The sequence below is a fragment of the Eleutherodactylus coqui genome, chromosome 9 (genome assembly GCF_035609145.1).
Source record: "Eleutherodactylus coqui strain aEleCoq1 chromosome 9, aEleCoq1.hap1, whole genome shotgun sequence".
NCBI classification, from domain to species: domain Eukaryota; kingdom Metazoa; phylum Chordata; class Amphibia; order Anura; family Eleutherodactylidae; genus Eleutherodactylus; species Eleutherodactylus coqui.
In genome coordinates, this window is record NC_089845.1 from 160955835 (window position 1) to 160983349 (window position 27515).

The 27515-nt window shown below is 49.2% G+C and overlaps 1 protein-coding gene across 2 annotated transcripts in view; it reads right to left on the bottom strand.

Moving 5' to 3' along the window:
* SLC45A4 (solute carrier family 45 member 4) overlaps positions 1–25537 on the bottom strand; it is a 93209-nt gene extending 67672 nt beyond the window's left edge. The window contains exon 1 of one of the 2 annotated variants that reach the window (XM_066578741.1): positions 25312–25537. The gene's annotated coding sequence lies outside the window, so the exon portion shown is untranslated. Of the gene's footprint in view, positions 1–22965; positions 23048–25311 lie in introns of those variants that run through there. The other variant, XM_066578742.1, reaches the window with a different exon arrangement.
* Positions 25538–27515: the final 1978 nt, after the last annotated feature.

Here is a 27515-nt window from a genome sequence, read left to right on the forward strand (position 1 = left end):
GGCCCTTTAACACCAAGAGTCCCGATCAATCTAAATGATCCTCAGCAGTGCGATGCAAGGGGAAAAAGGGCAATACTGCACTGCGAGCCCAAAAATCACTGCAGTCACCGCTCGTTATACACATGGACTCATTAGTCAGGCAGAAAAGACTGCAGCGTGGGGTTAAGAGATCACTCCCAAAGGAGGAAATGCTGATGAGTGGGTGGGTGGGGGGGGGGGGGGGGGGGGGGGGAAGAGGTACTTAAAAAAGCCATTTAAAATTAAAAAAAAAACATGAAGACCACGTGTGCCGTAGGAGCAAGCCTTCAGCTGCAGCAGAGCGGTGTATGTCATACGCCAAAGGAGCATCTGCGACGTTACATAGGACTGCAGCCAATTCTACAGCATTGGCATGCAATATCTGCCCTTTACATAGGACTGCAACCATCCCTGCCCCATCAGTGAGAGATGCATGATCAGCACGGTCCGACCTTCAAGGACCGCAGATGCTGCATTATCGCGGCTCGCAAGTTCACAATGCATTCATTATCTGCAGTTTTATGTTCAGATGGCAGGTGACACGTAGAACCGGATCCGTACGGAGGAGACGCAGGCAATGAGAATCAAGTGACAAATTCAGCTCTGCTACATCTGCAAGGGGGAAGGACGGTCATTTACAAGGAACTGCAGGTCCAGTTGGGGAGAACATCGGGGACGAGCAGGACCCCAGACACGTGCGGACCTTACCCCATGCAGGCCGCTGTAATAGGACGTCCGCAGCCCCACAGCATCCGATCCCAGCAGGAGGGGTCCCGGTGGTCCAGCTGTGCAGCCCCAGATCACAACCCCTGCCTGTCTGCAGAGGGCACACCAGCTCATTGGCAGCTGGTTGGAGGAGGGTCTGGAGGTGGCACTGCCCTCCTACCTCTGCCGCACAGGACTCGCCATGTGAAAAACAAGTGAGACGCTCCACAGCGGCGATGAATGGGATCTGCAGACATACAATGAACAGAGGGCCGCAGCCGATCGTTGCCGGGAGCCTGCGGGACAATCCTGACGAGGGGAGGATGCTCACCAGTATGTGCGCCCTCATCAGCTGGTTTAACCCCTCGGTAGCAGCATGCATAGATCACAGTAATGACAAAGGGGGCGAAAACAAAACAGGTAAAAGGGAAATTCATCCAGCTGAAGGCCAACCAACATGGGCAACATTATAACACGTCAACTCCATCAGGCCAAAGTCCGTCATTCCTCAGGGGCTTTAGTTTTCCTTTTAGTACATGGAGGCAGTGGGTATATCATCATCTCCCCACACTTCCCCATGCTACATCATACAGCAGATCAATGGAGGGCACCAATGGTGAAGGTCAGTGAAGCGGGAATTTTGAGGTGGCATCAGAACAGATAAGTCTGAGGTCATGTGTAGAGAAAAAAAATAAAGAAGCCTTCTAGTTAAACCTACATGGTTTGATTTTCAGTTTAATGGCCAGAGGGAGTTGAAAACCATAGCCATTTATTGTCTGCATCTGTTAATTGGCCACCAAGCTCACCAACTGGGGTCTACTATAAGGATAGGGTTCCACAGCTCCATGGCTGCCTCAAATCTAGTATATTGGAACTGCTTATGGTTTCCTTTCCTACGTGTCCAAATTCTCACCCAGTTTTCTTAGGCTGTAGAGTTAAGCAGAGTATGACCAGAACAAACTCAACACCAAACTCTACGGCAATGATCTCCAAGCGGAGGCTTACAGCAGTTGCACAGCGCCAACCCAAGCATGCACCGACAGACAGCTTTAGAGCAAGCAGGTTGTGGGCAAGATTGACCCAACAGCAAGTTCTAGAGCAATGGTCTTCAACCTGTGTCTCTCCGGAGGTTGAGGGTACAGGTAGGATAAACGCAACACCAAGCTCAAGGGCAGTGGTCTACAACCACTGCTGGAGAACTACAGATTGAAGACCACGGCTCTTGAATATGAAGACCTGAAGTATTCTCGATCAGGGCTTAAATGACGACTTTATAAAAGACTCTGCAGCTACAGAAAAAAAATAATCAGCTGCAAGAGCTATGTGCTTTCCCAATGAAGAAAGGACATTGTGTGCCGCATCTTCTCCTCCGAGCACACAATATGACAGCACAGTAATTAAGTTTTGTCTAATAAGGCAGAAACGAGACACACAGGAGGTCGTGCAGAAAGCAGATGCATGTAACGGTCCAAGACTCAACGTTCGGGAACGACTCAATGAGGTTTGTGCCACTAGGTTGCTAAAATTTGGAACTAAAAATGTGGTCACGCGATAAGGAGTGTGGCCTCCCGACCCAAAGCTTACAGTCATTTTAGCCAAAAAGAAGTAAATAACCCTTAACAGGGGCCAAGGAGGAAGATCTTCTCACTTAAGGTCAGTCACAAGAACCTACCGTACGGCATAATTTCACCTAGACTACCCCTCTTTCTTACAACTTTGGTTAGGGTTGACACACTCAGCCAGCTGAAAGACTAAGTGGCTCTAGCTGATCCACTGCTTGATTCCCTACATATTGCATGTGCTACACTTAAGATTTATCAAGGGAGGAATCCATGACTGGAGACACGGTTGCTATTGCCAAAGAAATATAAAGCCCTAAAATGTAAAAGAGGGTATGACAAGGAGATGGCAAAAGAAGAGTTTTCAGGCAAACCAAGAGACTTCAATGGGAATCAGGCAGATGTAGAAGCAGTAGAAGGGGTAAAGAATTAATGTAGTCAGTCAAGCCGAGGGCTAGGTAATAGTTGTCAATCAGAATTTGGTGTGTGAAAACACAATTGGTAATTCAAGAGTAGTCATAAGAACCAAGGATTCAGTAATTGATGAGCCGGGTGTGCAGTAGGGAGGTAGAAGGGTAGTTAATCTGGGTCAATAAGTCAAAAAATAAATACATAGCAAAAACAGAGCCAAACTTTAACTAGCAGTAAGGCCCATGAGCAGCAAGTTAAAAAAAAACAAAAAAAAAAAACACACACACACAGCCAGCCACCTTACTGACACCCCCGAGAGAAAGATAAAAAAAAAAAACACAAGTACACTACAGAGTCCAATTTGATATGGGCATCATTAACCAATTGACCAAGAAAATTCCGTAGCATGTTGAAGGATAATTCTGCCAAAACAAGTGTCAAACAATTATTCTAGAATCAAAAGACAAAACACAAAGTAGCAGCTATGGGCATCTTCTGAGACAATCACCAGAACGATGGGGCTTTGGTATTCTGCTGAAGGACACACTATGCCAGCTTCACTCTGAATGCTCTCAGCTTGGCTTAGAAACTTCTGAAGGAAGTTCACTGTCAACTTCACTCATGAGAATCTAGGAGTGGGTGAAGGCTTTCTAGTAATTGCTGGGGGTCTTGGCTCATAACATTACCAACATTTCCTGATTTAGTTCAGTTGTGTCAGAAGACAACCAAAAGTAAAACAAAGAAAGGTGATCACACCCAACTATATTCCTTGGCCACTGGCGAGAATCAAATCGTAACACTTAGGTCGTGGGTGGGAGCTGGCATATGCTGGGCGTCGATTGCCAATGTTGGGGCCTCAATAGCTTAGGTTTTCAACTTGGTTACCAAGGGGGTACACATATGCCTCTAAGGGGAACTCATTTTCCTTACGCTGTGTAGCGTGTTTTAGTCTTGGAGACATCCTTGGCCGAGTGATATTGAGAAAACACTAGACTAGAGCCTGAAAACACCCTCACATTAGAGGAACATTAACATGTAGGCCTACAAGTTTGTGCCGACTCCTGCTGCCCAGCAGCCGATGTCAGGGGCGAGGAGGTTTTGGTATATATGTGTTCTTAAATGGAACTCATCACCCCTTTTTCCTCACTAATCAATCTGTACCATTTACAGACAGATGAAATGTGCATTTCCACACTTCATTGTCCTCCGTGTACCAAGCATACTGCAAAATGAAGACTCAATTTTCCAGCACCATTTGCAAATAACGAGCAACTGGTACGGTGGGCAGGCTGGACCATCTCTGGAACCCTGGGCAACTACAACACCGCCCCACTCTTAGCATGCCAGCTTTAGGTGTACCTTGATGTCATGTACTTGGAGTGGGGGGGGGGGGGGGGGTTAGAGCTGTTCTATTACTTTCTTTATAAAGTCCCTGTATTGGTAAATGTAAGCAAACAGGTCATACTCCTATTCTAGTGCCATCACATTTGGACGAAGCCGTGGGATACAAGTTGCACGTGTTATCTGGCTTCGGCGCAAACCTCATAGCGGGAACGTGTGTCCGGTCCGGCCTCTATACAGGAGGTTTGTGTTAACGACAACATTTTATTTCCAGCCCATTTACTGTGTCAAGGCTCATTACCAGCAAGTTTTTCACTGCTGGTTCTCGCCGAACATCTTAGGCCAGACGAGTTGTTCCATCTACGGAGGAGCAGGGATACAACAATGTACAAAATCTAATACTCTGCAGAGCGGCAGATGTAGAGCGCTAAATAACAGAACACAACATGAAGTTGTAATATTGTATCACCTATACAATAGACCAGCGAAAGGTGTCCTACATGGACATTTGTACCAGACGACAGAACGGCTATACTAAGGCCTCATGTCCACGGGGAAAATATGATTTAGGATCCGCAGCGGATTACCTGCCCGCGGATCCGCACCCCATAGGGATGCATTGACCACCCGCAGGGTAGATAAATACCCGCGGATGGTCAATAAAAGGGATTTTAAAAAAAATGGAGCATGAAAAAATCTGGACCATGCTCCATTTTCGTGCGGGTCTCCCGCGGGGACGGCTCCCGCGGGCTTCTATTGAAGCCTATGGAAGCCGTCCGGATCCGCGGGAGACCTAAAATAGGAATTTAAAGCATTTACTCACCCGCAGCGGGCCGGGAAGCTCTTCTCTTCCTCACGGCCGCATCTCCCTTGCTTCGGCTCGGCGGACGTGCCGCCGGCGTCAGGAATTCATCCGCCGGCCGAAAAAGAAGATCTGGCCGTGAGGAAGAGCAGAGCTTCGCCGCCCGCTCCGGATAGGTAAATTCTTATTTATTCGTATTTTCAGCGCTCATGTCCGCGGGGCAGGAGGGACCCGCTGCAGATTCTACATGTAGAATCCGTAGCGGGCCCGATTTTCCCCGTGGACATGAGGCCTAAAGGTAGCAGAATAGCCAAATCAGAATGTATTGGGCATTTCCCTAATATATTCCAACACCGGGTCACACAATATGGAGCTCCTGCCACCCTCCCAGAGTTACTGATGTCATTGTAGGGGCGGGTTGTTCAGCTCATGTCAATAACTAAGGCAGCCCCCTGGAATGACATCACAGTGCTTGCAAGGTGGCAGGAGTTCTATACTGGTGCAGGACAGGCTGAAGGCGAACGTTACATTTTTCTTCTCCCTGTATAAGCCCAAGCAATGTATAGATCAATCATGTATTTTCATGGTCCCATGTACAATGGGTCTAACACTTACAACCTTTTCATAACATGACCACCAACAAGCAGCCCATTTTGCCGGGGAAGGGAGGAGGGGGGGGGGGGGGTGGCGGTCCATGTAATGCAAGGATGGCTCAAGTCTACCAGTACGGGAGCGGCTCTCAATGGTGGTATCCAAAAAGGTTGATGAGTCAACTTCAGACTACATCCATGTGGAGGCTCTCAAGATGTCATTACAGCCCCTTGTGGTCAACCTGCATTTTCTGCTCCACTTCTGTTAAGAAGGAAGGAGGCATTCTACTTTTCTCTATGAGGCCCAGGCATTTGAACTCTACAGTCCTGTCCAATAAGCCCTCGTAAACCTGATCACTGACCGATCGATCGTTGACAAGAGGGCAGTCATCTCTCCGGACATACGGTGAGGCCAGAGACCACTGTTTTAGAATGTTCTCTTATTCTTCCCACTTCTTAGTAGCAAAATACCAACACCAGGATCCAAAACCAACATGTGTGAAAAGAGGTCTTTACAAGAATAATCCAAACAATTAATCCGTTGACAAAAACAACTCTTGAATGAAAAGTTCCGAAGCCGAGAGCACAATGCGGCCATTACCAGCAATAAAGCCTCCGCTTACTGGGAACAATGGAGGGCTTTCACACCGGAATGGAGCCCGCTGCGGGAAAGCCCTGCTCCAGCATTTTTAAGATATTTCTCCAGATAAATATTAGTTTGGAGTAAGCCCGGTCAGGAAGCAGAGATTGCACAAATTGCATTTTTTTTTGTATGGTGAGAACAGAGTCAATTCTTAGGAGGTTTGCAAATAAAGGTTTTATGGCAAGAAGGAACAGAGACGCTCGACTTCTGCTCAACCTCGACCAAAAATGGGGAAACGCAATGTACACTGACTGGCCACTTAATTAGCACTGCTGGCCCCTCCACAATTGGGCCCCACTGTATGGTAATTCTCCCTGTGACCCCGGAGCATAAGTCACATGACAAGTTCTCTGTGGATCAGTTTCAGTGTGAATCCACATCAGATAAGAAAATCTAGTGATCAGAGTGACTTCCAACGAGGCCGGTCATCAATGCCAGACTAGCCGGGCCAAGGATTTCACTGCCAATCTAGTGGGGTTCTCTGATGTAACGGGGTGCGACTATACCAAGCATGGAAAAAAATATATATAAAAATCCAGCAAAACAGAATCTGGTGGATAGAAACAACTCATCGCCAGAAGGGATCACTTCGACTAGTCAGAGGATATTCGGTGCGTGTAAATGCCCACTGCAGTCCCTCATTACCTTACAGAGTAGCTGCAGTTGTTAAATGTACAGAATAGGCAGTTTATTCCCTTTTTTGATAGGTTTTATTAGCCTATTCTGTACATTTTTCATACTAAACTCCTCTCCAGCTATGCAGCTAGATGGACGCTGTGCTGAGAAACAGTCTTCAGCTAACTACTGTACCGGCATACTGAAGAGTGCCCTCCGGCTGCGCCTGCACCGCTCTAGTGCGGGCACAGCTGTTTCTAGATAACGGTTTATGAAGGTTTTACATTTTATTCATCTTTAAAAGTTTTGTTTTTAATGTGCAGAATAGGCCATTTTATTCATTTTTGCAATAGGTTTTGTTAGCCCATTCTGTACATTTTTCGTGTAAGACACCTCTTTAGCTATGCAGCTAGATGAAGACGGGATGAGAAATCAATCTTCAGCTAACTACTGTAACTGCATAGCTTAATCGTGCCCTCTGGCTGCGCCTGCACTGTTCTCTAGCTGTTTATTAATGTTTTAGTACAGAATAAGATAACAAAACTGATTGCAAAAAATGAATAAAATAGCCTATTCTGTACATTAAAAACAAAAAAACTTTTAAAGATTGGCGCTTGTGTACTGACTGGCCTTTTTAGCATGCCGATTCCGACTCTGAAGGACAAAGTACATAGAGCATAATTTTTGGCAGCACATCTGTTAAAACAGAGTGATGTGCTGCCGACAGCAATATTTTTGGGGGGGGGGGGGGGGCATGCAAAAGAGGAGATGAAACGTTTGCTTGTTCGAGCAATGCGGCAGCGCCTTCCCACGGCCCGGCAAATGCGGCAGCGCCTTCACCATTCTTATCCTGCAGGCCCTTAAAGTAAACCAAAAGCACCTGCAGAGCATCAGACTACCTCCGCCCGTAGAACCTGAGCTTGAGAAATGGCTGCACTTTAAGTGAGCCGTTACTCAGCAAGAACAATAAATTGAATTTCAGCACTTTAAGACGCTGCGCCGTCAATACCTAAGAGCTGCGCTGGAAATCATTCCAAGCATCTGTATGAGGTCACCGGCTGCCATTTGGGGTAATTGAATATTCGTCTCCGACAGATAGAAGCTCTTAGCCTTTCTTATGGGTGTGTCCGCTAAAAGCCTCCGAGAATGAGCACAGCCGCTCTGCTGCGGAGACAAGAAAGCGATTATATTCTCTGCATATAAGATGGTAAGTTTAGTAGAGGGCACACGGAGTTCACTTGTGGCCAAAATGCCAGGATCTTCTTCCCCCCGGGGTCACGGCGGCTTGTGTGCAGCTTTACTGACTATTACACAACGAGATAATCTGATGGGAAAAGTCAGCGTTATCCCTGCAGCAAACAAGCCGTATAGATCCCCCCAATAACCGGCCGCAGCAGCAATCCCTCAGCTGTGGATGGCACATGCCAGCCAAGGTGCCAGGATGTCAGGTTGGGGATAGTGGCACAGAGGTGACTTATTACAGCCTTAATCTCTTCTTATCACAGCCCATTTCTCCAGCCACACTTAAAAAAAATCCAGAAGAGCTGAGCTGCAATACCAGATGCAGCCTATGGACAGGGTTGGCAACCTTTTTTTTTTGGGGGGGGGGGGAACCCCTCATAACATGGTGATATTTTATGTTCTCATCTCTGCACACAGGGGCCTCATGTGGCGCAGAGTGTCAGGGCAGCAGTATGCTGTTCTAAGCTTTCGCTCACAACCTGAAGGTTGCAAGTTCAATCCCTACTTGGTTCAGGTAGCCGATTTAAGGTTGACTCAGCCTTCCGTCCTTCCGAGGTCGGTAAAAGGAGTACCAGCTTGTATTTTTTACGTCATACTATTACGGCGCAGGGTAGCAAGGATTCAACTGTTTTTTCACAGGATTATGCAACTAGAGCTGAACCACTATAATAAGGACCTGCAGGTTCTTCTAGGCGGCGCTTCCATGCACTTACAATGAGTAGGATACGAAGCTTCTTGAGGCTTTACTGGAGACAGAACTAATCTTGAGAAGCCGAACTCTTGAGGTGCAGGAGCCAAGATGAGACATCCCAAGATGGGAAGCAGCCAGAGGCTCGCAACACAATCTGAGGCAAGACCCAAGAAGCAACCAGAGCGAGCGAGGAAGGTCTGCCAGGTCCCGCGGTAACACATGTACTACAATGCGGGACGGAGTCAGGTTTCCGCAGGGATTCCAGATAGTCTCTCTGGCTCGCTACACATTTCATCGTCATTCAGGGGAAATTTTATTTTTGAAAGTGCTTGTACCAAGATTACAAGTTATGTCTCCACAGGATAGGGAATAACTGGATTGGTGGGGGTCTTCACGCTGAGACCCCTGCAGATCTCAAGAAGAGCTCCACTGAAAAGGAGAACGCCTTCCAATGATCCCCCCTGATCCTCTCTAATATTATTCTCCATGTGTGATACTGTCAAGTTCCAAAAGAGAAGTCACCCGCTTACATTGTGTGACATCACTGCACTCCCTGTGACATCACCGCACTCCCTGTGACATCACCATCCAATGTGACCTACTACAAACCTGTAGACCAGCGTTTTCCCAACTCCAGTCCTCAAGGCACCCCAACAGGTCATGTTTTCAGGATATCCTATAGTAAGAACACCTGTGGCAATGTCTGAGGCACCGACAATTATGTCAGCTGTGCAACACTGAGGAAATCCTGAAGACATGACCTGCTGGGGAGCCTTGAGGACTGGGCAAACTCTGCTGTAGACTGCATGACCTCATTGCAATTGGATTGTGATGTCAGAATGAGCATTACAGAGAGGTCACACAGGGCAAGTAGCAAGTCAGTCTGTGATTGGATGGTGCTTTCACAAAATGACATCACTGCACTTGTTGTGACATCATCCAAAGACAGACTGGAATATGTCACATAGCCTGCGTAGTCAACTTGTTCTGCTACATGAACGGTGTGACCTCAGTGCACTCATTGTGACATCACCATCCAATCAGACGGATTAATTATGTCACAAGGAGTGCAGTGAGGTCACAGTCTATGTAGCCAGTGTGATTGGATGTCACAATGGGAGGACAGTGAAGTCAGTCTATATAGCAGAATTTGTGACATCCCCATCCAATCAGACTGACCCACTACAAACTGATGTCATTCTACTTACTGTGACATCACCATCCAATCACAGACTGACCTGCTCCATGGCCTATGAGGTCACAGTATGTGTGACCTCACTGCACTCAATGTAATTACCAGATATTCCCAACTCACACACCTCAGGGCGACAGGCTTGGGCTTGTTGAACAGCCGCAGCGCGTGAAACATACCGTATGAGGCCCGACGGCTATTAAAGTGACACGTGACACAATGTTATGTTTTCAAGAACTCCAAGGGTGTAATTATCTTGCGTAAACAGCAGACCGCCGTCAGGTCGGGGCCCGTATACCTCCATTGTGTCTGTATAGCCCTGCGGGAAAAGTGCATCATGGGTAATAACGGGTTGGACATGACACTAGAGGGTGTACTATAATGAAATGCTCAGCGATGGGAGCGCAGCTCCTGAGATATAGTGTCAGCAGGCAGCCCGGCCATAAAATGAACTTTCAATGCAGCTTTGTCTGTGAATGGAGCACAAGAACAACTGCAGCCAAGCTCTTTTCTCTGCTCCCGGGTGTTGGGGCCGCAAGAGACGCCCTTAACAGATGCGTTAACGACACATAATGGTGCCGCACTGCAAAAAAGAGGCGAACGGATCACTTAATGACGTCGCACAAGAAATCGGATCTTACAGGGAAGCAGCCTTCGTTTTGCATCCTGCACAGATGTGAGAGTAGCTGCGGCTGCAGAGACGGTGTGCAATAGTCTGCAGAGCGGCCGTGTGTCCTGCAGAGCATCGCCTGGGCCCGGCAGCGAATACATCTGCACTGCAGCACAATAGCTGCGGACACGACCAGCAACCCCCTCCACGAGCAGCCGGACGACCGGCGGTGGAGCAGAGCCCCCAGAGCAAGTTTGTAGTGGTAGCAGAAGAGCTGGGTGATCATCCGTAGGACGGCCGTCACGGGGACCCAGCTTTCCTGACACCTGAACGGTAATTCTACAGGAGTAGCAGAGAGCATTGCCACATAACACGGCAGAACGAAGGCGGGACTCGCAAGGGACAAGTAGTCATGTGTGTTCTGTCCAACTGCGATACGAACAGCGCTCGCACGGGAAAATATCCTGCTGACTTCAGGGGTTAATTTACACGTGAGCCCCGTTATCTTCAACAGGAGAAAAATAAAAAAAGTTGCCCATCATGAACATGTAAATGGGATTTTCACGTGAGTGCGATGCGTTTATTCTTCCCTCTGAATCACGCAATTTTCACACGTCTGAAGGCGGGGGATCCCATGTGCAGCGATGCATTAGCAGAAAAATGGCAGGTTTACGAGTGCGATGGATTGCAGCACCCGCTCCGGCAAATACGGTCCAAGTTTATACTTCCTGCGCCATTGCTTTGCGATGACACGGGTACCAGCAGCCAAACGCAAAGTCACGGATTACATGGTAAAATAGAACATGCTGCGTTCCGTTTTCTGCGAGCGGATTACGCAATTCTGACCCACAGAATTGTGTAATCCAATGCATCCGATTGGCCCATGTATTACCACGGATCAAGCGCTCGCGGAATCTGCAATTCCTATCCGGTCGTGTGAACCTGTCCTGAGAGTTGGCGACGTTACTCCGTCATCGCTCTTTAACAAGGTAGGCCTGCAACTCCAGAGCACGGGAAAGTCAAAATGGACACGGAGGAAGCCAAAGTGGACACCATATTGGTTGTCACCCAGCATGCCTAGAACCAGGAGTAATAGTCAACCGGATGGACTCATGACTTTGTAGTCCACGATGAAGGTGAACGTGAGGCCTTGTCATTCCTGACACACCGGGAGGTAATTGCCAACGCAGCACATTCACCGCTGTCAGGCTGTCGCCTGCATTCCTCCACAGTGACACGGGTCAGACACGTGTGTGCTGCCAGGAATGTGCTGACCAACCATCCAACAAGCCCAAGCATGACCAAGTCAACAGCACCCCATCAGGGCGACTCCCAATGCCCCATTAACACCCCCAGGATAATGTACCTCCAACTAGGAGGTCACAGGGGCTATAGAAGACACCAGTGGTGCCGCTATAGGGGGATGTGAGGCTGGGGTCCTGGATGACCGATAGAGACCCAAAGTCCTCTTTGCCAAATAGGATGTGACAGCTGGAAAATATGCAAATAAAAAGCAGGACATATTTCCAGTTATTGCTACAAGGCTTGTTAAAAGGTCTGACAGTGACTTGCAGGAATGCTGCCTTCCAATAGGTGGTGCCATCTGTAGATTTGCATATTTCCCAGAGGAGATTGCATGGCTTTACAAATCTCCTCACTAGGTGCTCTCCCCTAAGGAGAAACGATACCATATCCACACTAGGTTTTTTTCTTCCTTCTCCACGGGCCTAGAACCTGCAGGCTACAGTCCAGAGGTCCATGTGGTACTATCCACCCAAAACATCTCAGGCTGCTATATAGATTAGATTGCTGGCAGCTGAACGCCATCTACCCCAATTCCTCACATACACCATACTGAGCCGCCGTGGGCTTTGATTGAGGAGCCTTCTGATAGTGGCTCTCCAACAGCAGATGAAAGCCAACAGCCCAATGCTTCTCTGCGGGCGGACATCTACCATTGGGGCGTCGGGAGACCCATCCACACATTACATGGCCGGCTGGCCCAGCCAAAGTTTACAGGTTGGACATAGATGGCGCCTGGCCAATTGTAAACCTTGTACAAAGAAGTTCTGCAACTTTCTACTATACTTTGCATTTCAATTCTGCCCCATGTTCAGGGTCTCTGCTTCTTGTCAGTGGAGCGCTACTTTTAAAGGGGTTGGCAGAAGTTTGGTGGCGTGCAGATTACTGTATAAATAGAGTGCGAAAAATCCAATATACTTAATCCGCTGTGGTCCCATGAGGTCCCGGATGGCGGAATCACGTTAACCATAACTGCTAGAACCCATTACTAGTCTCAGTGGTCACACGCTGTTCCTGCAGGGGCTCCTGGGACATTTAAGCCTCACTGCCATGGGCATAATTGAGTTGCAAAATCTGCGCATGTCACCCACGCGTGTGATCCGCAGTTCAATCAGCCCATAGAGAGCCATTGGGCATCTGTGGATGGGGATGGGCTGCATAACTGGTCAAAAACGTTATATGTACCCTATGATCACATTTTCATCCATTTTTTGAAGTAAAAAGGTGTATTCTCACGGATGACCATGTGACGGTACGCATGGGCCCCAGGTGTCAGTGATCACCATCGTTCCGAAATCCCAACCACAAACCAGAATGAAGAGTTCTACAGGCCCAAAAAAGGGGAGATCTGCCACACAGAACACATTACATACCAGTCCATTGCTTGACCCACACCTCTGCCATGTTGCTGCCCACTGACGCGTTTCAGACTACGGCAACTCTTAGGACTGTTTTACAGCAGAATATGGCAGCATTATAGCATCTCTAGAAGGCAGATCATCACAGGCTCTATAGAGATCCGATTGTGTTCAGTAGAACCATAGGGGCCACGTACGGCACTCTCAGTTACGGTTCCTAAAATGCGGTGGTTTTACCCACCACAAGCGGCATTACTCATTATCTAGATTGTGGAGGACGAAGGATTTGGTCAGCGCTTGCATGTCCAATTTATAGCATAACAAAGCATAAAACAATCGTGGTTCTCACGCGTTTTGGGCTTCACTAGCACATTCCATTTACCCTCCATGCTCTAGACTACCGGGAACAAGTCCAGCACCCCATCCAGCCAAAGAGGCGTTCTTGAGGCAAGCATACAGAATGGAGCAGTCACGCATTTCAGGCTGCACTAAGTCGCCCCCAGCCAGCAGATTGCCGTTAGCCATTTCCTCTTTTGCAAGTGGAGCTCATTTGACTTGCAGTAACAAAAAAAAAAAAATTAAATAAACCCGCCACAACTGACTGCAGATTTTTGGGAGGGAGGATTGCTTAGCCCTGTGGCTACAGAATCCTCCAACCCAATTTTCTGCGTGGGCCAGCAAGTGAGAAGGGGAACTGTGCGCTGTGTGCAGTCATGTGCCGCCCGGCCCCGATGAGGAAATCTGATGATGCCATCTTTTTGCTAAATAGTATTCCAAGTATTAACCGCTGCCGTGCCAGAGCAGATGGAGCCAAATAATGCACACGAACCGGAAAGAATGGACTCCAGAATGCCATGAAGCTTTCACGTGTTCGGGAAAACCATCTAGGAACGTTCCGGTATGTTGCCATTTACATCACATTAACTGTACGGCATTGTCTGAAGTTCTAGGGCCACAAAGGTTTCACGCAACGTCTTATGAGGATCTGAGGACAAACTAACATAAAGACGCCTTTATATATTTATCACTCATTATACGGCATGGACATCATACAGAGAACGTATTCACTCCCATTGGCCCCAACCCCAGAGGCAAAAGCACAAGGGAGCTCTGGTCCTACCATGAAGTTTGTGGACCACTCGGGATCATACTAAGGGCCTTCTGGTCAGCACGGTGGCTCAAACTGACATCAGGCCAGGTCATCACCATCAATGGCAGTCATAAACTGGAGGTGCAGGGAAAGCAATGAACGCTCCAGTCACAGGCAATATCATAGCAAAAGGAGCAAGAGCTAAAAAGAGCGCCTCTTACACGTTTCAAGCCCGAGTTGTTCAAGCTTGAAACGTGTAAGAAGCACGCTATTTTAACCTCTTGCTCCTGTATTGTTGCCTTTTATTAGTATGGAATAAAAGCTAAAAAGTTTTAGCTATAGGTTTGAGTGCTGGAAGACTTCCAAGTTTTGCTCAGTGGTTAGCACCATTGCCTTGCAGCGCTGGGGTCCTGGGTTCAAATCCAACAAGGGTAACCTGAAAGGAACATGCTTCCATGAGTTTCCTCTGAGTACTTTGGTTGCACATGCCTCAATGGAGATGGGGACTGATGTGAACAATATCCATATGGGGTTATATTGCATAGGCAGCAGAGTTAGTAAGTGTCTGACTTTCTAGTCTGTGTCCTAGATTGGCCCCCAAAATCCTACCAGAAGATATATTACTATTATATCGCTGAAGAAATTGGGGTGCAAATGGACAGATATACCCCCCAGATTAAAAGCCTTTAAGTAATGTCATTGGGGTACGGTCCCATCCTACTGCAACAGCCAATGGCCAGAACATGACTGCTGACCGACTTCTACCCATTATCCCATGTGGCAGTCGGCCACAGGCAGCATAGGACCACACCCTTAGGCCGCCTGCACATGGGCGGAAATCCCGCGGGATTTCCGCCGCTCAAAGCCTGCATTACAATACGCACTCCTATGCAGACGGCCGCGGCCAATCCGTGGCATGTCCTATTTTTGTGCAGGGCTCGCAGAGCCTCGCACAGATACGTCCCTCACCTGGCCGCCGGCTCTGGTCTGCGCATGCGCCGGCTGCCCGCACATGAAAGAGCCGGGGCCGCCGGGCGCGGGTGGGTACGCGCTGCTCTCTGCAGGCACTCGGGTCGGGTCCCACGGTGAGAATTCTCGACGGATCCGACCCGCTCGTCTGCAGGCGACCTAAAAGTAATGACCCCCTCCCCTTTTAGGAGTCAGAATTTTGTAACTTGCTTTGGACCCATTTAAAAGGGCATCTGTCATACCCATTGGTCCCCATTAACCGTTATGTGGGGTCTGGGGAGCTGCCCTTTATACCCCGAGACCCCTGTTCTAGGGCTGTGCACCTGAGAGGTTAGCACATGCTCAACTCCTTTCGCAAGGCTGCGTGCGCACAAGGTGTCATACGAACGAATGGAAGGTTTACAAAAGGCTGTCCGAGTGCCGATGTCAGCACATGCTAATGTCTTGGGGGCACCGTGCGGGAACGAGGGTCCCAGCAGGTATAAAAAGCAGTTCCATGAACCCCCCCCCCCCCCCCCCCCACGCCCTCAACTGCGAGATCCACAAAGTTTGGCGAGGACAGATGCCCTTTAAAGATACCGCAGCCGTTCCTTTTTTTCACGAGTCGCATAGGCTTTACAGCTTGCCTTCTGCCCTCTACATCTCTTCTTGGGGTCCTCCTTCACTCTTCCAGGATGGCCGCGCTGAGCACTGGTCATGCATCGGTAGTCTAAGACATTACATACTGCTCTGATTGGCCAGTGCTATTCACGTGAGCAGTGCGGCCAATCCGAAAGCAGCATGCAGTGAATAGTAACAGCAGCGCAGAAGCCATCTTGGAAAAGGGGGGTGGGGGGGCAGGAACAGGCAGATCCGCAGCCAACCAGCAGGGCAATAGCTGATATTACCCCCAAGTTTAGTCCCAGGCCTGGAGGGTCACTTTAACAGAAGGAATGCGTTGCAGAAGTACCGGTCCGGCACAAAGCCATCAGCAGGCGATCTGAAGTAATACAAACTGCAAGCGACTGCCAGAACAAACAATCCAAAAAAAGCCACAACATCAACACTCGGTGGCCCGTCTGCTGACCTACTTCTGCAGGGATTGTATTACGCCACATTTGGAGTAGTAGGTAAAGCTTGCAGTATTTTGGGAAGCTACGATAGCGATGCCTTACAGACGCCATAAGCACAGGGGCACATAGGAAGGGCAGCTCCCGGCTCCGCTGCCACCTCCTGGCACATAGACAAGGTGCCAGCTGGGTGCAGACGTGCCGAAATGTTAACAGAAAATATAATTGCTTCTTCCATTGAATATACGGCCTGACGGCACAGGATTCTGGGAAGTGTCATCGGCAGGCAAGAAGTGAGTAAGCAACAGCAGCGAAGTGTTAAATATTACAGTGCACTGTCACCCATGTATGGAGAAGGCGGCCATATTTGACGGTGTGGGGTTTGGGGTTTTGTTTTTCAAAGTCAGCATCAAGAATGGATCCAAACTTCTTGGAAATGGGGACAGTCTTGTAGCAGGGCAAAGTCAACTTTCACCGACACCAGCAAAGGGGGCACAAGCAGCCATCAACTTGTGGAAGATGGCTTTTAAGGGGATTTCTAGTACTAAAATAGACAAAACAGGTCATCAATATCTAAGCAGTAGGGGGGCAAAGCATGGGATCCCCAATGATCAGCTGTTTGAGGGGTCCGTTACACTTACGTGAGCATGGCTGTCTGTTCACTGCTATACATTTTGTAGTGGTAGTGCCTGGTACTGCAGCTCAGTCCCATTTACTTGACGTTCTATGCCTGAGAAGAGGCAGCGGCGCTAAGGCAAGCATCACAGCCTCTCTGATAAGTTGATGGGTGGGTGTCGAGAGCCAGATCCCCCGCTGATTTGATGATCTATCCTTAGTATAGGCCTCAATATCCAACTCCAGAGAAATCCACTTAAAAATTGATTGCCCCAAAAAAACAAAAAGTTATCCCCTCTTATGTTTAGGGGATAATTTGCTGTTCAGTGGGGGTCTGACCAGAAGTCCCCTCATCAATCCTGGTTGCACATGTACGATACCCCTCCATTTGATTCCATGGGACCACCGAAGAATGCTTGAACTCTGCCATCTCCGGCGGGTCCTTCGAAAGCAATGCAGTGGCAAACGTGCAACCATGGCTGCCTTCATTGTGGACCCCAATTCTCAGGACTGGTGGGGGTCCCAACCTGTAGATGTGGAAGCCTGATGGCCAGGTTAAAGGGTTTGTTCCCCAAGATCCATCCGTCCGCACACTTATTTTGGGGTCTGGGTTTCCCACTAATAACTTGTGTAATTAGTTAGGATCGTTCTTTACTGTCCGTGTTCAGCCTGGACCTCCGCCGGAGTGCAGCCCTTTCCTAAAGCCATCCAGCACTACAAGCATCAGCCTCACAGCTTCTAATATCCCCGCTTGCTGTTAGTGAATGGGAACAAGCTTGCAGCTGAGGATTTGTTACAGTTGTATCCGGTGTAGACCATCCGCTCCAGACAGAACCACAAAACAGAAGAGATCCATCCTAAGAGGGAACCAGAAGATGCCATAGACCCCACTGACTAGAACGGGATCCGTCTTGCTTCGCCTACGCCCTCCATTTTCCCAGATGACTTGAGCGCAACATGCTGCGCTCTTGGATTTCATCCGGGATGGTTTCCTCTGCACTGGCACACTGTAGCAAACAACCCAGCATGTACAGTCACATCTGAGTTTGGCGCTCTGTAAGTACCATCTGTTGGAGATTTTCTTATACTGTGCTTGCCGGGAACAGTAGTGAGCGTGCGGCGCCATTCTTCCGATTACAGTCCATTATAAATGGGGTCCGTTGGGCATCACTGGTATCCGATGAATGATGGAAACCACAGCACAGATACGCACAAATACTACACCCATCATCCTCCCAGCAAATAAAAGCACGTTACAACTTGAAAGTGAACTTTGGCGCTGTACCGGACAGCTATTGAGAGTTTTCGGTTGTGCCCGTAGAAGTACTCGCTCCTGTGGCTCCTGGAGGGTCCAAACATGGACAGGGACCCTCAGCCTGGACAGGGACCCTCAGCCTGGACAGGGACCCTCAGCCTGGACAGGGACCCTCAGCCTGGACAGGGACCCTCAGCCTGGACAGGGACCCTCAGCCTGGACAGGGACCAATACGTCTCAGTGACGCATTTAGGGAGTGCGAGTAGCGATATGTTATGGCCGAGTTCACACGAAGCGGAATTGCCGCGCGGACGCTCTGCACGGAAACTCCACTGCATTTTTAAAGCCGAGACTCAGCAGCAAAGTGGACGGGATTTGTAAAAACCTCATTCACACGTTGCAGAAAAGCCACGCGGAAACCAACAAGCTGCATGGAATTCAAATCTGCGGCGTGTCAGTTTTGGCGCCGTTTACGCTACGGACTTTCTTCTTTCTATAGGAGATTTTTGCAGCGGAATACAGGCTGAAAGGCTGCTTCAAAACCAAATGGCGCAGGTTTTGAAGCAGCCTTTCCGCTGCAGAAATCTTGCGTCGTTTCCATGCGGTCTCGCTGCGGACATTCCGTCCTGTGTGAAGCCAGCCTTGCTGGTACTGAGTCACAGAACAGAGGTATGAGGTGCGACTGGTTCCCAGGTGATGGCTAGGATAAAATGCGATGCCTCACCTGCGCAAATATCTGAGGACTGAACTAATAGAAGCATTTAGTCACCGCAGGCAGCACTCCGTGCCTCGTCCGGCCCAAACTCAAGTACAGGTTCCTATAGAATCCTAATTCTAGGGTTCAGAGTAGTCATTAGTACACGGAAAACACAAGAAACCCGTCAGACCTCCAACTCTCCCCGCTACGTTTATACGGCGCAATGCGGTGCCGTCCGTGCGGTTTATCGGGCGCCAACCCCTTTATAGGCAGCCGATACCCATTGTAATAAATCAGTCGCCGCCTTCAGCACGTAGGACAGGAACCGCAGGACGGTGAAGATTACACAGAAGCGAGTTTCACGAGGGATTTCGCTCTCAAGGTCATCGGCTTCTGTCGCAGACACGATCTGTATCTAATAGCAACCAACATTACATACGGTAAAGATCGACCCACCTAACGCTGCGGTAAGCCGCATCAACAAGGATGAACTACACGTGCAGCGCGCAAAGGGTTAACAGGACTCGCAGCTGGAGCCGTGTACTTCGTAACCTTGAATCAGCAATAACACCATTAACGTTAGTGCTGCAGAGAGGAGGCGCCGTCAGACTCGGCGTGTAGAGGCGAGCACGGGGCTGCCGAGAGCCACCGCAGGAAATGCGACAAATGGTGGGCATAGCACCGTGCAGCAGAGCGCACCGCCACGTGCAGATGGAGCAGAGCTACAGCTACAGTCTGCAGTCCCAATGGGTTTGGCAGGATCGTGCTGGATGACAAACTCAACTCTACATGTAATTAGATCGTAAGACCTGGCAGAAAGTGCGATATACCAACATAAAAAGGTAAAAGAGAACAATGTAACAACGGAGACACTAAAACAACAATGTAACAACAACATAACAATGTATCAACAGTGATAAAGTAACAAGATAGCAATATAGAACCACAATGCTTTATACCGGCCATCACGGGGCGCCAGGCCAATAGGACAGGTAGAAATACTAATCCGGGCCGGTGGTACAGCGGCGGCCAGTTACATGCGAGCGGCCGGCTCATGGGAAGCGAGGAGGGGGGAGAGAAAAAAAAACTAAAATCTATATGCATGTATATGAAGGAGGAGGATCGCACAGGACCACCTAGTCCTTGCATGATATAGGGTCACTCCTTCCTCTACGAGTGTCCGCAGTTAGATGGGCGGCTCAGGAGAGGGACCACCAGGCGACAGCGAGTACAGGTTCTATAACTAGCCAGTGACAGGTGTATACCATCCGTACGTAGGACAAACTCATTAGATCTGCTTAAAGGGACCTACATGTTCTGTACAAGTCCACAAGGGGAGCTACACAACATAGTTGGAGGCGGATTTCAAAGGGAAGGCAAGTGGATTACTAGAAGTAGTGTCGTACATGTAAAAACAAGATGTGCTCTTCGAGGTGGACCACACACCTGGGCAGGTCTGAGGGCCACTTACATGTCCCACTGGTCTCGTACCATCAGTCAAGTAACTCCTGCTGCAGTCGTGTGCCATCATCGCTGCAACCAATCACTGTCCTCAATGCTCATGTGTGCATGAACGGCATGTGACCACTAAGGACAGCAATTGGCTGCAGTGGTCATGTGAAAACTGACTACCATACGACCGCTGCAGAAGCTTCTAGAACCGAACCAGCCGGACAATAGGAGTTTTTAAATATCTTTAAAAAGGGCCATTCTGGTGAAAACACTTTGCCTGTCACTCTGGAGGTCTTCTCAGTATATTCCAGTCACTTTTCTGCAGTGCAGCCCCCTGTCTGATGCTTGTCAGGCGTCATGTTGATGCTGAGATTTTTTACTTTGTTTCACATCTTCAGCACAGCATTAGCTGGGACTATACCACGTGTGCCTTCTATGTTCAGCTAAATGAGCTACAGCCAATAAGTATACAGTAAGGAAGATTAGTTGTGATCTCCTCTATTATATCTGTGCGATCATCAGTAACTGACGGAAGAAACCATACTAGGGTATGGCTACGTAGTAAATGAATAAAAATAAAAACTGTGGCCCTTTAAAAACACTGAATCCCCTAGCCAAACTAAAAGGGTCTTCAAGAACCCCTTTAAGGGCCCCATAACCCAACCTTGCATTTCAGGCCAGTGAGAGAACCTACTAGTGGACCACCCAAGGGTACCGATTACTTTTCACTCCTTTGACTCCCATTGTCAACTGAGAGCCTCACATTGAGGGACAAAACAGACACCCCAACATCACTACAGCCCGACCAAAAATGGAGTCCCTGCAGTGAAGCAGTCATTGGAATATCCTCACAAATATAGGGGAAGTTCTTTTGGACAATCAACCAAAAACACGAAAAGTGGTCTTCTACAGGGTGGTCCTCTCAAGGAGGCCAGTCTACATAAATGTGAGGGGTGGTCTTCTCAAAGGGGGGTCATTTCACAAAATAGCTTTTGAAGACCGCCATTCTGAGTCCCAATAGATCATCATCTCCTCCCTGAATGGTCTTCAGACTTCGCTCTTCTCAACACATTTGGCTTTGGTGATATCAGTCCGAAGAACCCCGCCAATGTGGCAGATGAACTGCGATCTTTGCTGCTAGTGAGATATTGGAATACGCAAATCTATATATTGGGGGGGGGGGGGGGGGGGGGGTTACTGACCTCACTAATGGGCTTTAAACCTGCACTTCTTAAGGCAGCAGCTCAGCCGATTGCTGACAGCCAGGCTCCTGCTCTAATGGCCAGGAGCAGAGACACCTCAGATCCTGGCAGCTTAACCCCTTACATGCCACAATCAACAGCAACTGTAGCATGTAAGCAGATGACGGGGGAGGGGGCTCCTTCTGTCACAACGTGCCAATGGGTTCCCATGGCAGCTGGAAACCTGACAAAGTCCTCCACGTCCATCACGTAACTCAGTCTATTAAACGCCACTTCTGGCAGTCCAATAGAAGGCACTACGTAATGCAATGAACTACCGCTAGTGACTGAACAATCGCCAGTAGGGACTAAAATTGTGCAAAAAGTTAAATGTCAAACTGCAAGAAAAAAAAAAATAGATAAAAATGAATCCAGCTTAAAAAGCAGCACCCAGTAGGCGTCACCGCGATCATAATGGGCCGTAATGAAGACATTTGGCATCTTTAGAGCCGTGAAAATGTAAAAACGAAACACCAGAACTGCCGATTTTCTTTTGAAAATATATATATATATATATATATATATATATATATATATATATATATATATATATTTTACACCCACCAATGAGTCCCATCATGTACCGCTACACGCTGCCAACACACCCTGCAACTCTTACCGTAAAGAGCTCAGATGTCGGCAGATAGAAGGTTCGGCCTTAGGATGGGGCGAGGACGGGGTGTTGGAGCATAAAAGGTTTTATAGTGCAAAGATAAGATGTAATAAGCCTTGTGCGGCAGTAATGGCGCTGATCCACGGAGGAAAGCATTGTGCCATCTGTACTGATGGGGTAAAGAGAAAACTCAAACACAAGTGGGGGAATCTCTAGACCCCCCCCCCCCCCACACACACAAGTTATGGCTCTAGCAATGCAACAACGAAAAAAAATGGCTTGCACCTTAAAGGGGTTGTCCTGCGGCAGCAAGTGGGGTTATACACTTCTGTATGGCCATATTAATGCACTTTGTAATATACATCGTGCATTAAATATGAGCCATACAGAAGTTATTCACTTACCCCCTCCGGTGTTGGCGTCCTCGTCTCCATGGCGACGACCGAATCCTTCTCCTTGATTAGACGCGCTTGCGCAGTCTGCTCTTCTGTCCCATTGAATGGGGCCGCTCCGGCGTGCTCGCGCCGGAGAGCTGGTCTGCGCATGCGCAGAAAACCTGTGCGGCGCGAGCACGCCGGAACGGCCCCACTCAACGGGACAGAAGAGCAGACTGCGCAAATGCGTCTAATCGAGGCAGAAGGCGGCTTTGGTTGGGACCCCAAAACCGGAGGGGGTAAGTATATAACTTCTGTATGGCTCATATTTAATGCACGATGTATATTACAAAGTGCATTAATATGGCCATACAGAAGTGCTGAACCCCACTTGCTTCTGCGGGACAACCCCTTTAAGGTGCAAAATAGGCCGCTCACTAAGGGGTTAAGGGCTCCATGACCCCCACCTTCCATCGCATGCCAGTAGGAGAACCTTGTAGTGGACCACCCAAAAAGGTAAAAATTACTTACCACTCCTTTGACTCATGTGGTCAACTAAGACTCTCACATTGAGGGACACAACACTCCTCCCCTTCCCCCCAACCAAAAGTAAGGTCCGTACAAGGAAGAATTCAGCTGATCAATGTCAACTAGACATCCTTACAACTAGAATGAAACTTCCTTAGGACGATCAACTAAACAGGTTCTACAGGATGGGCTTCTCAAAGAAGAGACCAATGTACATCTCTCTGAGAAGACCGCCCCTCATGTGATATGTACATTGGCCTCTCTGAGATGACCGCCCCTCATGTGATATGTACATTGGTCTCTCTGAGATGACCGCCCCTCATGTGATATGTACATTGGCCTCTCTGAGATGACCGCCCCTCATGTGATATGTACATTGGCCTCTCTGAGAAGACCGCCCCTCATGTGATATGTACATTGGCCTCTCTGAGAAGACCGCCCCTCATGTGATATGTACATTGGCCTCTCTGAGAAGACCGCCCCTCATGTGATATGTACATTGGCCTCTCTGAGAAGACCGCCCCTCATGTGATACCAATGTACATATCACATGAGGGGCGGTCTTCTCAAAGAGGTCGACTTACAGGGACATTGTACAAAAAAAAAAAAGGGACACACAAAGACCACCATTCTGAAGGAAGCCGCCCATCACCTCCTCTCTTCCACCTTCACCTTCCCTACCCCCCAATAAACATGGTCTTCCTGGGAATCTAATCTCACTGTGTAGCAGGTTGACCCCGCTGGGGTCTGATACGGGATATTATACACATACCGGTCATGTGACATACGTCAGCGCCAAATAACGGACCGCACAATAATAAATCCGACTTGAAACAAGTACAAGAGTGTCCAAGTGAGCCGGCAGTTTAGAGATACGACAACGTTCTGGAGCCAATGAGACTGGAGATGAGCGACTCTGCCCAATAGCACCAACTATACAAAGCCAGGATTGCAAGCTCTGCTGCCAAGCTCAGTGACCTACAGATCCCAATGAGATACAAGAACTGATCTTCTGGAAACCATCAGCAGGATGTCTGTCCTGCGGCTCTGCAGGGGTTATAAAACAGGACAAGACAGTGTCTGCTGAGACTTGTAGTCTCCATACACAGAGGGAGGTGTAGTGCTGAAGTGCAGGGGCAGCACTGCCTACATCACCAACAGGTTAGAGTGCAAGCTCTACAGACAAGGGCAAGCCAAGCGGAAACCCTGCAAAAAAACTCTTGAAAAACAGTAGCACAAGCTTAGAAGGTCGGCACATACTAGGAAGAGTGCTAGCTCCTTGGGCAACAGTAATGACACAGCCTAAACTCTACTACTGAACAGCAGAGTGTCAGCTCTGCAGGCAAGCACAAGGCCACTTTACACAGCAAGCTTTGCAGACAGACTCTGGTAAGGGATTAGAGTGCAAGCTCTGCATGCGAGTAGCAAGGTCATGGAATAAACTGCAAGATCTGCAGAGAAGTTCACTGACAGATTAGATTGCAAGCTCTGCAGACAAGTGCAAGGTCACAGAATACAAGAGCTGCAGACAAGTGCACTAAGATTAGAGTGCAAGCTCTGCAGACAACACACTATCAATTGATTGGTCAATTTTGCAAATAAACTCAGGTAAGGGATTATAGAGTGCAAGCTCTGCTGACAAGTGCATTAGCCATGCTTAGAGCGTGAGCTCTACAGACAAGTAGAGTGACATCTAGATGGCAAACTGAGGTGAGGGATTAGAGTGCAAGCCCTGTAGACAAATGCAAGGTCATAGAATACAAGATCCAGTGCACTGGCAGGGATTAGAGTGTGAGCTCTGCAGACTAGACAGGTTATCTCAGATGGCACACTTCAGGCAATACAAGACTGCAAGCTCTGCTGACAAGTGCAAGGTCATAAAATACAAGATCTGCAGACCAGTGCACCGGCTACAGTTAGAGTGCAAGCTCTGCAGACAAAAAAAAAAAACAGTGGCCATTAGAAGGCATGCTATACAGAAAACGACAGGAAAGGGATTAGAGTGCAAGCTCTGCAGGCAAGCGCAAGGTCATAGAATAAAGTGCAAGCTCTACAGACAAGGGCAGGGATTAGAGTGTGAGCTCCATGGACTAGGACCAATCCTAGAAGGCAGGTGTTTGATTGCTAGCTCTGCAGACAAGTGCAAATGAGGGTTTTCCAGTTCTGCAGCAATGGCTGGCGATTAGATCGCAAGCTCTGCAATGCGCAGGTGCAAAAGAGAAAAGATCCAGCTGCAAAAATAAGAGTGTCAGCTCTGCGGACAAGCGCTGCATATTAGAGTGCGAGCTCTGAAGCCGAGAGGTCAGTAGCGGGTCATGGAAGGTACTGGAAGAAACAGAAGGCTCCTACCTGGGGGCTCTGCTGCCAGGAAATGGTTGGATTAAAGGGGGTGTCCTCCGCCTTGTGTGGGGAGGGCAGGTGACACGCACTGGGATCCCCAGTAATCAGGCCGCTCCGGCGCGGTGTCCGCGGTATATATAGGAGAGGCAGGGCTCGGCCGGCTGACAAGTGTATATCCCGTGAAGGAGGAGCTCCGCACCGGCCTCCTCTCCCGACACCTCGGCCTTCCGTTGACGCAGTTCATTAATATGCAGCAGTGTACGGGGGTGGGCGTGGCGGATGTAAAGCTCAGCTCTGATAGGTTGCCGGCTGAGCTCTGTGGGCGGGCTTGCAGCCGGTGCACACTATTGATAAGCTATAACCGTCTATAGTGAAGGGGCGGGGCATAGCCAGTACTAAATGCTGATTGGTCGCGGGGGAGCTCGCGGGGCGGTGTTACAGCCGGTGCATAAGATGACGCGGTAACGGTTGTTGCCAGGACCCGGCGATGAGGGAGGGTTGAGGGTCGCCCGTCCTCGTACCGCCGTGTGAGAGGGAGTGTCCCCGGTCAGCAGTGACTACCATGTACATATTATAGTAGCCCCGTAGTGAGGTCAGCAGTGACTACCATGTACATATTATAGGAGCCCCGTAGTGAGGTCAGGCGGCAGCGGGGGACATTGTGGTAAGCGACAATTTTCCGTGAGGAGAATCGATGCCCACAAACCCCCAATGACCGGATGCGTTATTATATCTCCACCGTAATAAATGGTGTGGACCGTCTGATGGTCGTCTGCAGTGCGCCCCGTACACACCGCCAACGGTGCGCTGAGCGGGGTCGGCGGCTGTAGGGGCGGCATCGGAGTCGCTGAAAATACCGACCAACGGAAAATGGGGGCGCGGCTTATCATGGCGTTTATTCGTGCCTTGGTCATTCCAACTTGTAATGGTGCTCCCCAACCGCAAATGGCCCCAGTAGTAATAGTGCCGCCTTTGTGGCCCCAGTAGTAATAGTGCCGCCTTTGTGGCCCCAGTAGTAATAGTGCCGCCTTTGTGGCCCCAGTAGTAATAGTGCCGCCTTAGTGGTCCCAGTAGTAATAGTGCCGCCTTTGTGGCCCCAGTAGTAATAGTGCCGCCTTTGTGGCCCCAGTAGTAATAGTGCCGCCTTAGTGGCCCCAGTAGTAATAGTGCCGCCTTAGTGGCCCCAGTAGTAATAGTGCCGCCTTAGTGGCCCCAGTAGTAATAGTGCTGCCTTAGTGGCCCCAGTAGTAATAGTGCCGCCTTTGTGGCCCCAGTAGTAATAGTGCCGCCTTTGTGGCCCCAGTAGTAATAGTGCCGCCTTAGTGGTCCCAGTAGTAATAGTGCCGCCTTTGTGGCCCCAGTAGTAATAGTGCCGCCTTTGTGGCCCCAGTAGTAATAGTGCCGCCTTAGTGGCCCCAGTAGTAATAGTGCCGCCTTAGTGGCCCCAGTAGTAATAGTGCCGCCTTAGTGGCCCCAGTAGTAATAGTGCTGCCTTAGTGGCCCCAGTAGTAATAGTGCCGCCTTAGTGGCCCCAGTAGTAGTAGTGCAGCCTAAGTGGTCCCAGTAGTCATAGTGCCGCCTTAGTGGTCCCAGTAGTCATAGTGCCGCCTTAGTGGTCCCAGTAGTCATAGTGCCGCCTTAGTGGCCCCAGTAGTAATAGTGCCGCCTTTGTGGCCCCAGTAGTAATAGTGCCGCCTTAGTGGCCCCAGTAGTAATAGTGCCGCCTTAGTGGCCCCAGTAGTCAGTGCCGCCTTAGTGGTCCCAGTAGTAATAGTGCCACCTTAGTGGTCCCAGTAGTCATAGTGCCGCCTTAGTTGTCCCAGTAGTAATAGTGCCGCCTTAGTGGCCCCAGTAGTAATAGTGCCGCCTTAGTGGCCCCAGTAGTAATAGTGCCGCCTAAGTGGCCCCAGTAGTAATAGTGCCGCCTTAGTTGTCCCAGTAGTAATAGTGCCGCCTTAGTGGCCCCAGTAGTAATAGTGCCGCCTAAGTGGCCCCAGTAGTCATAGTGCCGCCTTAGTTGTCCCAGTAGTCATAGTGCCGCCTTAGTTGTCCCAGTAGTCATAGTGCCGCCTTAGTTGTCCCAGTAGTCATAGTGCCGCCTTAGTGGCCCCAGTAGTAATAGTGCCGCCTTAGTGGCCCCAGTAGTAATAGTGCCGCCTTAGTGGCCCCAGTAGTAATAGTGCCGCCTTAGTGGCCCCAGTAGTAATAGTGCC